Source organism: Rhinatrema bivittatum, chromosome 3 (assembly GCF_901001135.1).
Source record: "Rhinatrema bivittatum chromosome 3, aRhiBiv1.1, whole genome shotgun sequence".
In the NCBI taxonomy this organism is placed as follows: Eukaryota; Metazoa; Chordata; class Amphibia; order Gymnophiona; family Rhinatrematidae; genus Rhinatrema; species Rhinatrema bivittatum.
The window spans coordinates 260,697,684-260,711,526 of record NC_042617.1 but is presented as its reverse complement, the minus strand read 5'-3'; the positions used below and the strand labels follow the sequence as shown (position 1 = coordinate 260,711,526).

Here is a 13,843-nt window from a genome sequence, read left to right as displayed (position 1 = left end):
CTTCTAATAACCTTGTTTGGGAAATGCAAACAACTTATAAAATTTCATGAGAAAAAAGTATGCTTGGGTTAATAAAATACAGAGGTTATTTTACAAAAGGGTACCACTGCTCTGAAAAAAAAAAAAAAGGCCCAGAAAGCAAACGCCCAGCTCCCTTTTATTTTGAAGAGCTGTTGAAAGAGTGATGGCATGTAAGGTGGCTCTATAGAAAACTATGCTGTAATGCCACAGGGCCACCAACTTCTGGTGGATTGTAAATCACTGGTAGAACAGGGAATCACTGCACGTTCTTAAAACCATTCAAAATCCTGAATCCAAACTCCTTTCCCCATGCCCCTTTTACCTTTCTTTATTTGATTTATATTCTGCCTTTTGGCACTTCAAAACAGATTATAGGTACCTTAGGTATTTACCTATCCCCCAAAGGTCTTACAATCTAAGACCTGTATTTACTATACAGGCCGTGCTCCCTCCCTCCCCTTTACTAAAAGTTTTTCCCCATTCTATCTTTATAGGGAAAATGCCTAGCAAATGACCATCTAAGTTTGAACCTGAGGCAATGGAAGAAGAAGTGACTTGCCCAAGGTCACAAGGAGCAGCAGTGCGATTTGAATTCTGGCTTCCCTGTTTTGCAGCCCACTGCTCTAAGCATTAGGCTACTCCTCCATGCTTCTCTGAGAGCAGTGGTTCTCAACCTTTTTTCTATCAAGACACACCTGACAGATGATGCTCACATGCGTGACACACTGAACACACACATGACCATCATGGGACTAAATATAAGCATATGCTCTTCTTCTACAGGAGTCCCCTGCTTCCTAACAATGAGTGCTGAGCAGAACTGATGTTTCCCTGTACAACTCATCATACAAAAAAAAAAAAATATTCTGATTCGGGTGTCATCTTAATAACAGCATCACAAACTCCCTCTACTACTAGGTGCATTGTAAAATAATACAAACAAACCCCACTCTAGAACATAAGAACATGCCATACTGGGTCAGACCAAGGGTCCATCAAGCCCAGCATCCTGTTTCCAACAGTGGCCAATCCAGGCCATAAGAACCTGGCAAGTACCCAAAAACTAAGTCTATTCCATGTTGCAGTGGCTATTCTCTAAGTGAACTTAATAGCAGGTAATGGACTTTTCCTCCAAGAACTTATCCAATCCTTTTTTAAACACAGCTATACTAACTGCACTAACCACAAACTCTGGAATTTGTTGCCAGAGGATAATTGTGCGTTGAGTAAAATAGAACTTTCTCCAATTAGTTTTAAATGTGCCCCATGCTAACTTCATGGAGTGCCCCCTAGTCTATTATGCGAAAGAGTAAATAACCGATTCACATCTACCCGTTCTAGACCTCTCATGATTTTAAACATCTCTATCATATCCCCCCTCAGCTGTCTCTTCTCAAAGCTGAACAGCCCTAACCTCTTTAGTCTTTCCTCATAGGGGAGTTGTTCCATTCCCCTTATTTTGGTAGCCCTTCTCTGTACCTGCCATACCTCAGCAGCACTAACTCCAAGAAAGGAAACAGCAATAGCCCTTCCCATGAAAAGGCAGCAGTTCACCACCAGTGCGATATAATATTGAGAAAATACAATAAGGCTGATACAAAACTCTAGTAAAGTACCTCATCTCACTCACATACACAAAGACGGACCTGCCTTCACCAAATATAGAATAAAAGACCACAAATTACAAATGTGGAAAAAAACCTGAAGTGGAAACCCAAGACCTTCTGCATGCAGTACAAAACTGGAGACTAGAAACAGAAATATATTTCCTCCTACACTAAGCAAAGCTCAGAGAGAAGAAATGCATATTCTCAAAACTGACGTAGTATGGCCCGTGTGCCCAGTCACTCCCTCCATGTCCCCATCACCCCTCACTTGTCCCAACTACTCAATCATCCATTCACATGCTCATATCCCTGTCCAACATTCCTGACACTCCCATCCTTCATCCTCTTCCCCGTGCTCCCTCTCTCCCCTGTTCAACTTTCTGCCCTTCCCTCTCTTTCCTACCCAAAATACCTCTGACCACCTCTTTTCCGACCCCTTCCTGCTCAGCAACCCCCACCCCCACCCACCTCCATCTCTTCTTTGCCCAGCAGCCCCCAATCCCTCCCTCCGCCTCTCTCTACCCAACAACCCTAACTGCCTTTCCCCCCTACCCTATCTTCCCACACCTTCCTGCCCAGTAGATTTCCCCCTCCTCCTGGCTCCCAGCCAGCAGAAAAGATTTCAATCCAATCCAGAGTCTCCCTCCCTCTTTATCAGCAGCAGATGAGGGCAAGAAGCACTGAAGAGAGAAAGATGAAGCTGCAACAGCGAAATCTACAGAGCAATCACTTTTCTCCCTTATGCTCCTGCTTTCACATCCAGGCTCCATGGGGTGAAGAGAGCAGCATCAGCAGCCTCACTGCCAGGCCAGGCAGAGGGAGATTAAGCTGGTGTCCTGCTGGGCCCATATGAACAGGAGTTGGTGATATCGTGCTCTGATCTTGGCGAAGCAGGTCATACCCAATAAAAGAGAAGGCGGCCAACTTCAACCCAGACTGAGGAGGAAAGATCCGTCTTCTGCTTGCTCAGCAACACACCTCCCAGGACTTCGTGAAACGCTAGTGTGTCCCGACCACCTGTTGAGAACCACTGTTTTAAGAGAACCACTGTTTTAGATAGAATTAACCATAACTAGGTTATGCTGACGAGCATATCTGTGGCTGTTTAGCCTTTATACACTCCTAGAGAATTTTTAAAATGGAAGCAAACCGTGTTCTATGTTCTGAATTCTGGGTTGCCCTCTACCACTTGCCTTGGCTTTCAGAAACACAGGACTCCTGACAATGCAGATTTTAGAAAACAGGGATAGGAAAAACACAGCTACTTGTTAGTAATAGAATTTTTTTCTTGTCTAACATCTAAAATATTTTTACTTGTACAGGAAACCGATAAATAAACTGAATGATCTAAGAATGGGTCCTAAAGTGGTGGCCTGGAAAACTGTTTGAGAGACTGACAGCCGAGAATGATGGTAATGGAGTTTTCTTTGAAGAAAGATAATGAGTGAAGGGTCCTCATGGTTCAGTCCCAGGGCTGATTCTGTTCAATATTTTTGTAAGCAGAACAGTTAGGAGAAAAAGTTTGACTTTTTGTGAAGGACACAAAGATTAGCAACACAGTGGACACATCAAAGAGTAAATAGAATAACAAGCTATCTCAGAAAGCTTTAGTAGTCAACTGCTTGAGTAATGCATTTGGGGTGCAACAATCCAAGAGCAGCACAGAATGGGAGTGAGCTGCTGATCTTCACAAAGCAGGAAAGAGACCATAGGGTGATTTCAAGGTAGCAAAACCGTGCGATAAAGTGGTGACCAGAGCTGGAGGAATTCTAGGGTGCAAAGGGAGAGGCATAACTAGTGTAAAAAAAAAAAAAAAAAAAAAAAAAAGGAAGCAATTATGCTGTTGTACAGGTCATTGGCGAGACCTCACCTGCAGTACTGTGTAGTTCTTGCAGCCATAACTCTAAAAAGACAGAGAGGATGAAGGCAGTCCAGAGAAGGGCTACCAAAATGTGCAGTATCTGCACCTAAAGCACCATAAGATGAGTCATAAGGATCTAAACACACACAACTTAGAAGAGAAGCAGGGGATATGACAGACATTCAAATACATGAAAGGTATTAATACTGCACAAGTAGAAAACCTTTTTTCAATGGTAAGGAAGCTCTAGAACAGTGGTTCCCAACCCTGTCTCATGCATATTCATTGTGGATATCCTGAAAACCTGACACTGGCTGGGGGGTACCCTGGACAGGGTTGGGAACCACTGCTCTAGAACATGAGATCAGACTCAGGAGCAATTCCAGGAAATTGTTTTCATGGAATACTCTTCCAGAGTGGGTGATGAAGACTAAACTGGTAACAAACTTTTAAGGAAAGGAATAAGCAAAGAGGATACTTAGTTTCAAAAAAAGTAAAGAAATAGCAGTACAACACCCCTTAGCAGCACATATTGCATTGCAAGAATGACTGGCAAAGTTGATAAAATGAAACATTACAAGTCTTAGCAGGAAATTAGATGTTCACATAGCTGGGTCTTGTCAGGTAGGCTACAAAGGGAACCTAGGAGTCTGGATATTCTGGCAAAAGCCACATTACAATGGGTAGCTATATAGATTAAAATGTGATGACAGACCCAGCTGCTAGTTAATTCTGGTTGGTATGCTGCAAGAACAGCAATATCTAGAAGTTCTAGTGGAATAGTATGTGCTCATGTAGCCAGGTCTGTCCTGCAGGCGAGCCAAGGGACCTAAGGGAACCGATATTAATGTGCCCATTGCTTGAATACTGGTGACTATTTAGATTATTACAAGGCTTTGTGATTAGATATAGAAATGGAGACATGCTGGGTGTGAAGTGGAAGTTTTTGTATGTTCATCTGCCTGACAGTAGACTACAGATAAGAAAGATGATTTAAAAAACACAACCATCCTGAATGCAAAGAAATATCTTACATATATTCCAGCTACCAGTCCTAGAGTGTATCTTTAAAAATGTGGACAGGCTGGATGGGCCAATTACTCTATTTCTTTTTTTTTTTTTTATAATTATATCTTTATTAGCTTATTCAAACTTTCTATATAAACTTATTACATTCATAAATCAGGAAAATCCCAGCGTTGGATACATAATCTTATACATCATACAGCAAACAAACTTTTACATACTCATATTTTCCACGTTGGATCTAATAATGAGAGGGGTCTGTGTCCAAAAAGAAAACAAATCCATATACATATTATATAATTATTCCTCAAGTGGAGGGACATTTTCTTCTATATTTTCTAGTGCCTCTCCTTGGATCAAATCTTGGTTAACGGCCTGACATGTTTTATCTTTCAAAAAATTCTCTAATTGTAGTGGTTCATTGAAACTGAATTTCTTTCCCTTGAAATTTATAAAACATCTAGAAGGATATCGCAAATAAAAAGTTGCACCAATCTCAAGGGTCTTACTTTTCAGATTCAGGAACTGCTTTCTATGGACCTGTGTCTTTCTTGAAACATCTGGGAATATATAAATTTTTTGGCCACAGAACTGAATATCTTTGTTCTTAAAGAATTTCTCAAGCATATACTCCTTGTCTCTCTCTGCCATAAAGGATACAAAGAGAGTTGCTCTACTATTAATAATGTCAGTTGATTCCTCTAAAAAAATGGTAATCCCTATACTATTTTCTTCATTCGTCTTTCTATCCTTATAACGAGAAGTAAAATAATAAATCTTGGAAATAGCTGGAATTTCTTTATCCACATACATTAAAACTTCTTTCAGATATTTTACCAACATTTCTGTTGGGGATAATAATCTAGTCATTGGAAAGTTAACCAATCTTAAGTTTTTAATTAACACATTTTCCAAGTTCTGCATGCTACCAATTTTCTCTGACACTTCATTAAACATAACTTCAACAGCACTCAATCTTTTACCCTGTTCCAATAAAGATAATCTATTAGCATTCGCTAACGATGAAAGAGACGAATTAACTTGGATTAGATTCATGACTAGCTTTACCAGAACCCTCCAAAGGTCCGAGAGAGTCACATTGGCAGGGTCAACAGAGTTAATCTGAGTATTACCAATAGTCACTACAAGGTTCTCTTCACACGCCTCGGCTGTAAAAACTTTGAGGCTGGAAGAGAGTTCAGAATCAGCCAACGATTCTTGCGCATCTTTTGCACTCACGTTTGTCGAAACTTTTCCATCCTGTAGGGCTCCACTCGGATTCCTTTGCGGCTGAGGGGGAGTAGGCTGATTGCCTGGACTGAGCGAGGCTTCAGATGAGTCTCGCACAATGTCTATTACAGGCGGTCCCTGCCGACTCACGTGGGCATCCATGGGTCCTATTCTGGTTGTGGTAGGCGACGATGTAGTGAACCTCGCTTTTCTTTTTCGCCCCATCAAACTTCCAATGAGTCCAGTCGTGCAGTCAAAGCCCAGTCAAAGCCGGTCTAAGCTGCGCGCGCCGGCGTCTCTCGGGTTTTATCCCGGTCACCTGGTGATGACGTAGGCCTCAGGATCAGCTAATTTTAATTGCTGTTTCTTTCCGCTCCTCGCGTCTCCCTGCAGCTGGTATTTTAGCAGGCGTTCTCTCTCCTGAGACTCAAACTAGGGCGGCTCAGTGTCCCTCCACTCCACAACCAGACCCCCCCAATTACTCTATTTCTGACACCATCTACTGTTATGATTTTTATTTATTTATTTTATTTATTTATTTAGAGTTTTTATATACCGGCAATCATGAAAACATATCTTGCTGGTTTACATCGAACAGGAGTGCATTATAAACAAAAACTAGAACTGTGGTGTCCGAAAGTATAGTTACATTTAACAAGGGTAGCCGAACTTGGAGAAGGAAGAAGAGAGGAGAGAAAAGAGATATACCTGACTTTTGGTCACAGCATCCTGTCAATTTTGACAATTTGTTACTAGCTAAACTGATCTCTACTAAAAATAAAAATCTTTCTGCATAAAAAGCTGAATAAATAGTGAAAATAATAGTATTTCAACTCCCTAATGAGAACCCTTAAAGTAAGGGGATCATGCACAAAAACAACAATAAAGTGAGGATAAGACAGATGCCAGCAAGAAAATTCCAAGTCTCAGAAGCAAAAAGTGAGAACATGGTGAGAAAAATGCTTCTAACATGCATCATCTTAGCCAGATGCAGCTATTTTTCCTTTCCCCATACCAGTCTTTACATGGGTTTACAAAACATTTTTTTAGCCCAACTGCATCTTTTGGACACAAATACCCATTATATTATTCCTGCTGTAAATGCATCTCACCAGGTTACCAGAGCTATCAGGACCCAGGGTTGTGTAGACTAGTACTGCTAGTCTCTCTCACCTCCCCTCTATCCCTCAATTTTACAAAACTGGCATACAGAACTCTAGAGCTTGATTATGAGCCCTAAATTGGAGTTTGCCTGAAAGACCAACATGATCCATCAATTTGGTTAATGAATCCCAGTTATGTGACAATGTAACATTTAGACTGAAGCCCAAGCTACATTGATTTTTTTTTTGCTCTTTGCCTGCATTCTGATCTTTATAACAATATTTCGTTATCTCATTTAGACTTCAAAATTTCAGGTTTCCCCAGTGTCGGATGAGAGAGAAGGATCTGTGTGCCTCCCCCCCAGGGCAGGTGTCATACACACAGGCCTCTGGCACTTTGGGCCCAAACTCGAAGCAGGATATCGCGCATGGATTATCCTGCACTAGGTAAAGAGATTTCATACAAGATCTGCATATATCATCCGCCGGATCTGCCAACTCACGCCTCGCCCCACCACCTGCAGTAGGGAGAAAACCTCTCTCTCTCTCTCACTCTCCCCTCCCTACCGGCCGGCCTAGGACCCTGCCCCCTGGCATAAAGCGACAGAGCTTTTCCCCACCCCATACCCTAAGAAAAAAAAATACAAGCCTCCACGGTGTCCAACAAGAATTAGCTACGGCTCATGGCCTTTCCCTCCCCCCAACAAACAGAGAGACGGGCGAACGGACCGACCGAAACACCCCCTTCCCTCCCATGGCGGCGACCGCCGCTGCCAGTCCCGAGGGCAACGCTCCAAGACACCAACGGCCGCACGATCCAGCACGCCTCCTGCCCACTCACCAGCTAGGCCGCCTCGAGCCCTTTCTCCTCCGGCGGCGGCGACTGCTCCCAGCTTCTGCTCCCGTCTCCGCCGCTGCGCTTCCTCCCTCACTCAGCAGCAGCGACTGCAGCTCCAGGAACCGCCGCCAACGCCACAGCCGTCACTGCGTCACCCCGCACGTGACGTGGGTGCGTCGCAGTCCGCGCGGGCAGCCGGTAGCAGGGGGCGGAGGAGCTCCCGTGGGCGCTGCTCTGTTTCGTCCTTTGATCTTTCAAGGCATAATGGGCAGTGGCTAAACGTCTTTCCAAACGTACCCTTTCAACTTTAAATATTAAAAAAATAAATAAATAAACTGGATTACACTCTGTTAAGCTTTTCGAAACCAGTGCAAACCAGGACATAGAGAAATGATTTTTTTTGGGGGGGGGCCCAAGGCTAACATGGGTGGGCAGATGACATACAGGTCTAGGCCCTACTAGTTGTACTCTAATCAATAAATAATGCCTTACAGCAGTGGTTCTCAACCGGTGTGTCGCACTACACCAGTTTGTCACCAAGCACACGCAGGGGTGTTACCGCACTTCCCCGTCCCCTGCTGGCCCAGCTGCTCCTCCGCCCATTTTAAATGCTGATAGCTAGGCGGAATGTAGAAGGAGAGATGGAGTCAGTGGCACCAGCATGGTCTCTTCTTCCCGCGGCCCAGAAGAGGAAGTGGTATGCAGCGGCCACGTGCGGGGGAAGAAGAGACCATGCTAGTCCGGCAGCATCGGTCCGAAGAAGAGAAGCAAGCATGGCCTGAAGAATGCGTGGTGGGGAGCAACATTAGCCCCCGCGGCCAATGAGTCTCCTTTCTCAGGGATGAAAATGGAGGAGGAGGCTGCTGCTGTTAGGGTTGAAAGTGTAGGAGGCTGCTGCTGCCGCTAGTTCAGTGGGGGGAGAGAGTGAGTGAGCAAGCATATGTGTTTGAGATTGTGTGTGTGTGTGAGACAGATGTAGATAAGTGTGTCATTGAGAGCCTGTGTGTAAGAGAGATAGCATGAATGAATGTATGATTGAGAACCTGTATGTGTAAGTGTTATTGAAAACCTGTTTGTGTGAGAGTATGTGTGTGTGATTGAGTTCCTTTGTGTGTGTATGTATGATTAAGAGCCCATGTGAATAAATAAAACAGAGAGCATATGTGTCTGTGTGTGATTGAGAGCTGGTGTAGGTAAAGAGCATGTGAGTATGTAATTGAGAGCCTGTGTGTAAGTGAGAGAGAGAGAGCAAGTGTGTAAGTGTGTGACTGAAAGCCTGTGTGCGTAAGTGTGAAAAGACAGACAGCATGTGTTTAAATATGTGATTAAGAAATTATATAAGAGAGAAACGGCATGTGTATATGTGAACGATTGAGAGCTTATGTAAGTGAGAAGGCATGTGTGTGTGTATGTGTATGATTGAGAACCAGTGTGAGCGAGAGAGCTTGTGTGTGAGTGAGAGAGAGGAGAAAGTTGCAAGCAAAGGATTCCTCCTGCTAATTCAAAACAATCTCAGGGCACCTGGATATCAAAAGTTCTCAGGTATGCAGAGCAAAGCATTATTTTTATCCTTATTATTTTCATTATTGGGTCTTTGTGTCTGCTAGTTTGAAATATTTTATTGGAATCTAGAAATTTCTGATAGCTTTTAATTATTGGATATTCCATTCATCAGCTATTTTGAAAGAATCTGTTCTTTTTGTTAGTATGGTTTTTCCCGTCAATAGCAGGGCTGAATTAGCCATGCTGTCATGGGATCTGTCAGTCAGGTCCGGGAGGCGGAGCTTTACAAAGCAGAGATTTAGATTTTAGCTCTTTGCAGCTGCACGTGTGTTCCCGCGCAGGAAAGTAACAGATTCTCCTCAGTCTGTTTTTTTCCGCGAGCGGGATCGCACGCAGGGCTGACTTCTCAGCGTTTTCTTATTTTCTTGAAATGTCAAAAAAGCCGGGGTTTAAACTCTGTGCCTGAGGCAAGGTAATGTCGGTCACGGATGGCCATGACCGATGTTACCTATGCCTGGGACCAGAGCATAACTTACAAATTTGTGATTTTTGTGCTCGGATGACCCCAAGAACCCAAAAACAATGGGCCTACAAGATATTTGAACTTTTCACTTTTTCCGAGCCATCGGAGGCTCATTCTTCACCAGGTCACTCGACGACGGCTCCGTCACAAAAAAGAGCGTCATCGTGGGATCCTCAATCCTCCAGGCTTGGAGGTAAGGACTTACCGAGCTGACATAGGCTTGCGGATCCGAGAGGACCGAAAGAGCCTCGGCGATCAGCGCAGGAAACAACGGCGCCTAAATCTTTGGCGCCGACGACTTGTGTGCCTGAAGAACCTTCTGCGCCCAAATCACCATTGGCGCATAACACTTCTGCGCCCGAATCAACATCGGCGCACAAGATACTGGCGCGCACAGCGCAGGAAACATATGCACATAAGGCGCCGAAGACATCTGCGCACTGTGCCGAAGATGTCTGCGCGCATGGCGCCGGAGCCGTCTGAACGCACATCGCCGGAGACTTCTGTGTGCTCAGCGCCGAAAACAACGGCGCCGACACCATCTGCGCGCACGGCGTCAATGACTTATGCGCACAAGTCGGTATATGCACACAGCTTACAACAAATATTGGCGCACATGGCATCGAAGACATTGTTGCACTCGACAACATACAAATCGACGCACAGTGGACTACAAAAGTCCAAACAAACACCTTATTCAATATCACATGAGGTAAAACAAAGACATCAATCTCCAGATGTACCTTATTCCACCTCTTCAGACTCTAATCCTACAGAGGTGAAGTCAAGACGAATCAGACATCATTGTCTGGAGATGGAACCCACACAGGATCATCGTCACACCATCACCATAGATGATCATGTCACTCACATCAAAAAGCGACAAAGACGAGAAATACAAATTCCAGAGTTTAATTGTGTGTTGAGTAAAAAAGAAGTTTCTGCGATTAGTTTTAAATGTGCCACATGCTAACTTCATGGAGTGCCCCCTAGTCTTTCTATTATCCGAAAGAGTAAATAACCGATTCACATCTACCCATTCTAGACCTCTCATGATTTTAAGTACCTCTATCATATCCCCCCTCAGCCGTCTCTTCTCCAAGCTGAAAAGTCCTAACCTCTTTAGTCTTTCCTCATAGGGAAGCTGTTCCATTCCCCTTATCATTTTGGTAGCCCTTCTCTGCACCTTCTCCATCGCAATTATATCTTTTTTGAGATGCGGCGACCAGAATTGTACACAGTATTCAAGGTGCGGTCTCACCATGGAGCGATACAGAGGCATTATGACATTTTCTGTTTTATTCACCATTCCCTTTCTAATAATTCCCAACATTGTTTGCTTTTTGACTGCCGCAGCACACTGAACCGACGATTTCAATGTGTTATCCACTATCACGCCTGGATCTCTTTCTTGGGTTGTAGCACCTAATATGGAACCTAACATTGTGTAACTATAGCATGGGTTATTTTTCCCTATATGCATCACCTTGCACTTATCCACATTACATTTTATCTGCCATTTTGATGCCCAATTTTCCAGTCTCACAATCTGCTTGTGATTTAACTACTCTGAACAATTTTGTATCATCTGCAAATTTGATTATCTCACTCGTCGTATTTCTTTCCAGATCATTTATAAATATACAAGCCGTTAAGCCCGTTAAAACGGGCTACATCCCTCTGTCTCTCACCTCCCCCTCATTCTCTCTCCCCTCACTCTTTACCACCCCCTACCTCCCTCCCTCCCTCACCCACTCCTCCCCACCCTCCCTCTCCTCTCACTCAGTCCCTCCCTCCCACTCAGTCTCACTCACTCCCTCCCCCCTCTCTCCCTCCCTCTCACTCAGTCCCACTCACTCTCACTCAGTCCCACTCCCTCCGTCCTCTCCCTCCCTCCCTCTCTCTCCCTCCCTCAGTCCCACTCACTCCCTCTCACTCAGTCCCCCCTCCCTCTCACTCAGTCCCTCCCCCCCAGTCCCTCCCCCTCACTCAATCCCTCCCTCCCACTCAGTCACTCCCTCCCCCTCTCTCCCTCCCTCTCACTCCTAGTCCCACTCACTCTCCCTCAGTCCCACTCCCTCCCTCTCTCTCCCAGTCCCACTCCCTCCCTCAGTCCCACTCCCTCTCACTCAGTCCCCCTCTCCCTCTCACTCAGTCCCACTCCCTCCCTCTCACTCAGTCCCTCCCCCTCAGTCCCTCCCCCTCACTCAATCCCTCCCTCCCACTCAGTCCCTCCCTCTCACTCAGTCACTCCCTCCCACTCTCTCTCTCCGTCCCTCCCTCCCACTCAGTCCGTCCCTCCCTCTCTCTCTCTTCTCCCTCCCTCGCTACTGGCCGCTACCGCCGCCCGCTACCGCCGCCGCCCGCTGCCGCCGCCGCCGCTCGCTACAGCCCGCTGCCGGTACCGCCGCCGCTCGCTACCGCCGTCGCCGCCCGCTGCTGCCACTGGACGCCGCCCGCTACCGCCGTCGCCGCCACTCGCTACCGCCGCCGCCGCCCGCTGCCGGTACCGCCGCCGCTCGCTACCGCCGTCGCCGCCCGCTGCTGCCACTGGACGCCGCCATTTTTTTTCTTTCTGACGCTGGCTCAGACCGACGTGCTCGCCCGCACATGCGCGGTAGAGCTGGTCTCTACTGCGCAAAGATTGAAAAGTAAGGGTCCAAATACAGATCCCTGAGGCACTCCACTGAGTAAGGGTCCCAATACAGATCCCACTCCCTTCCACTGAGAAAATTGTCCATTTAATCCTACTCTCATTTTCCTGTCTTTTAGCCAGTTTGCAATCCACGAAAGGACATCGCCACCTATCCCATGACTTTTTACTTTTCCTAGAAGCCTCTCATGAGGAACTTTGTCAAACGCCTTCTGAAAATCCAAGTATACTACATCTACCGGTTCACCTTTATCCACATGTTTATTAACTCCTTCAAAAAAGTGAAGCAGATTTGTGAGGCAAGACTTGCCCTGGGTAAAGCCATGCTGACTTTGTTCCATTAAACCATGTCTTTCTATATGTGCTGTGATTTTGATGTTTAGAACACTTTCCATTACTTTTCCTGGCACTGAAGTCAGGCTAACCGGTCTGTAGTTTCCTGGATCTCCCCTGGAGCCCTTTTTAAATATTGGGGTTACATTAGCTGTCCTCCAGTCTTCAGGTACAATGGATGATTTTAATGATAGGTTACATATTTTTACTAATAGGTCTGAAATTTCATTTTTTAGTTCTTCAGAACTCTGGGGTGTATACCATCCAGTCCAGGTGATTTACTACTCTTAAGTTTGTCAATCAGGACTACCACATCTTCTAGGTTCACCGTGATTTGATTCAGTCCGAGAATGCTACCCTGGAAGTTCTGGGTTTAAGCTTTCTACTTAAGAGCCTAAATTTGGCTTCCAGAACCTCCCTCCCACATTTTCCTATGTCGTTGGTGCCCACATGTACCACGACAGCCAGCTCCTCCTCAGCACTGTCTAAAATCCTATCTAGGTGATGCGTGAGGTCCGCCACCTTCGCACCAGGTAGGCATGTTACCAGGCGATCCTCATGCCCACCAGCCACCCAGCTGTCTACATTCCTAATAATCGAATCACCAACTATGACCGCCAACCTAACCTTTCCCTCCTGGGCAGTAGGCCTTGGGGAGATATCCTCAGTGCGAAAGGACAATGCATCACCTGGAGAGCAGGTCCTTGCTACAGGATCCTTTCCTGCTGTACCAGGTTGATGCTCTCCAATCATGAGACCTTCTTGCTCCAAGGCAGCACCAGGACTGCCAGTCTGAAGTTGGGACTTGGCTACTATGTCCCTGAAGGTCTTATCTATGTACCTCTCTATCTGCCTCAGCTCCTCCAGGTCTGCCACTCTAGCCTCCAGAGATTGGACTCGTTCTCTGAGAGCCAGGAGCTCTTTGCATCGCATGCACATGTACAATTTCTCACCGGTGGGTAAAAAATCATACACGTGACACTCGATGCAAAAGACTGGAAAGCCCCCCTCTTGCTGCTGGACTGCTGCTTTCATCTCAATTTTGATCAGTTCCTAGTTAAGTTTTAGGTTGCTATGGGAGTAGGAATGTGTCTAACGTCCTTTAAATGTATTAGTGAATTCACTATATGTCTGGTAGTGGCCTA

The 13,843-nt window shown here is 45.5% G+C and overlaps 1 protein-coding gene across 3 annotated transcripts in view; it reads right to left on the bottom strand.

The window, feature by feature from the left end:
- RNF146 (ring finger protein 146) overlaps window positions 1-8,237 on the bottom strand; it is a 69,287-nt gene extending 61,050 nt beyond the window's left edge. For 2 of the 3 annotated variants that reach the window (XM_029594531.1, XM_029594532.1), the window contains exon 1: window positions 7,690-8,237. The gene's annotated coding sequence lies outside the window, so the exon portion shown is untranslated. The remainder of the gene's footprint in view (window positions 1-7,689) is intronic. The other variant, XM_029594530.1, reaches the window with a different exon arrangement.
- Between the last annotated feature and the right edge of the window lie 5,606 nt (window positions 8,238-13,843).